This window comes from Petromyzon marinus, unplaced genomic scaffold (genome assembly GCF_048934315.1).
Source record: "Petromyzon marinus isolate PM22_M1 ecotype Great Lakes invasive population unplaced genomic scaffold, UKy_Petmar_22M1.pri1.0 PM_G_Scaffold_18, whole genome shotgun sequence".
NCBI lineage: Eukaryota > Metazoa > Chordata > Hyperoartia > Petromyzontiformes > Petromyzontidae > Petromyzon > Petromyzon marinus.
In genome coordinates, this window is record NW_027422739.1 from 1,707,501 (window position 1) to 1,710,000 (window position 2,500).

The following is a 2,500-nucleotide window of genomic DNA, read 5'->3' on the forward strand; positions in this document are numbered from 1 at the left end:
CAGTCCAATTGTCTTTCAAATCTACGGTAGAACTCGTTCAGGTCGTTGGCTAGGCGGGAGTCGTTAGTGGTGTGGGGCGCTCTGGGTTTGTAGTTGGTGATGTGCCTGAGCCCTTTGGCAGACAGAAGCAGCGTCGTTAGTAGAGAACTGGTGTTTTAGTGTCTCTGAGTACAGTCGTTTAGCCTCTCTCACCGCTTTGCTAAACCTGTTCTTCGACTCCTTGAATCTGTCTCTATCCCCACTCCTAAACGCTTCCTCCTTCTCCAACCTCAACCTTTTGAGCTTTGCTGAGAACCAGGGCTTGTTGTTGTTAAAGTTCACCCTGGTACGTGTTGGGATACAGCAGTCCTCACAGAAGCTGATGTACACAGCCTCTGTGAGTTCATCCAGACTATTGGTAGCAGTCGTGAACATATCCCAGTCAGTACAGTCTAAGCACGCCCGCAAATCTTCCACAGCCTCACTGGTCCACTGTTTAGATGTCCTCACAGCAGGTTTACAGAGTTTTAGTTGCTGCCTGTATGCACGAATCAGGTGGACCAAGGGAGTTCTGTGCGAGCCGAACAGCCCCGTGACCCACAAGAGAAACATCCCCGCCAAATTCGAGCGTTTGACGGGGTCTATCCGTGAAAAAATATTCACGTTTTTGAGTGCACATGCATTTCTGCTGCAAATGCCTCTGGAAGTTTCATGCCGTTCGTATGCCAATTGTGGCAACACGAAAATGACCCGTTTTCCCATTCCGAGGGATTTCTGTGCGACCCTAACAGCCCCGTGAGCCACAAGAGACACATCCCCGCCAATTTCTAGCGTTTCACGGGGTCTATCCGTGAAAAATATAGACGTTTTTGAGTGCACATGCATTTCTGCTGCAGATGCCTCTGGAAGTTTCATGCCGTTCGTACGCAATGTGGCAACACGAAAATGACCCCTTTTCCCATTCCGAGGGATTTCTGTGCGACCCTAACTAACAGCGCCCGTGAGCCACAAGAGAGACATCCCCGCCAATTTATAGCGTTTCACGGGGTCTATCCGTGAAAAATATAGACGTTTTTGAGTGCACATGCATTCCTGCTGCAAATGCCTCTGGAAGTTTCATGCCGTTCCTATGCAATGTGGCCACACAAAAATGACCCGTTTTCCCATTCCGAGGCATTTCTGTGCGACCCTAACAGCCCCGTGAGCCACAAGAGAGACATCCCCGCCAACTTCTAGCGTTTGACGGGGTCTATGCGTGAAAAATATTAAAATTTTTGAGTGCACGTGCCTTTCTGCTGCAAATGCCTCTGGAAGTTTCATGGCGTTCCTATGCAATGTGGCAACACGAAAATGACCCCTTTTCCCATTCCGAGGGAGTTCTGTGCCACCCTAACAGCCCCGTGAGCCACAAGAGACACATCCCCGCCAATTTCTAGCGTTTCACGGGGTCTATCCGTGAAACATATAGAAGTTTTTGAGTGCACATGCATTCCTGCTGCAAATGCCTCTGGAAGTTTCATGCGGTTCGTACGCAATGTGGCAACACGAAAATGACCCGTTTTCCCATTCCCAGGGATTTCTGTGCGACCCGAACAGCCCCGTGAGCCACAAGAGACACATCCCCGCCAATTTCTAGCGTTTCACGGGGTCTATCCGTGAAAAATATCAATTTTTTTTTGACTGCACATGCATTTCTGCTGCAAATGCCTCTGGAAGTTGCATGCGGTTCGCATGCAATGTGGCGACACGAAAATGACCCGTTTTCCCATTCCGAGGGATTTCTGTGCCACCCTAACAGCCCCGTGAGCCACAAGAGAGACATCCCCGCCAATTTCTAGCGTATCACGGGGTCTATCCGTGAGAAATATTCACTTTTTTGAGTGCACATGCATTCCTGCTGCAAATGCCTCTGGAAGTTTCATGCGGTTCGTATGCAATGTGGCGACACGAAAATGACCCGTTTTCCCATTCCGAGGGATTTCTGTGCCACCCTAACAGCCCCGTGAGCCACAAGAGAGACATCCCCGCCCACTTCTAGCGTTTCACGGGGTCTCTCCGTGAAAAATATCACATTTTTTGAGTGCACATGCATTCCTGCTGCAAATGCCTCTGGAAGTTTCATGCGGTTCGCATGCAATGTGGCGACACGAAAATGACCCGTTTTTTCCCATTCCGAGGGATTTCTGTGCCACCCTAACAGCCCCGTGAGCCACAAGAGACACATCCCCGCCAATTTCTAGCGTTTCACGGGGTCTATCCGTGAAAAATATTCAATTTTTTGACTGCACATGCATTTCTGCTGCAAATGCCTCTGGAAGTTTCATGCGGTTCGCATGCAATGTGGCGACACGAAAATGACCCGTTTTCCCATTCCGAGGGATTTCTGTGCCACCCTAACAGCCCCGTGAGCCACAAGAGAGACATCGCCGCCAATTTCTAGCGTTTCACGGGGTCTATCCGTGAAAAATATTCACTTTTTTGACTGCACATGCATTCCTGCTGCAAATGCCTCTGGAAGTTT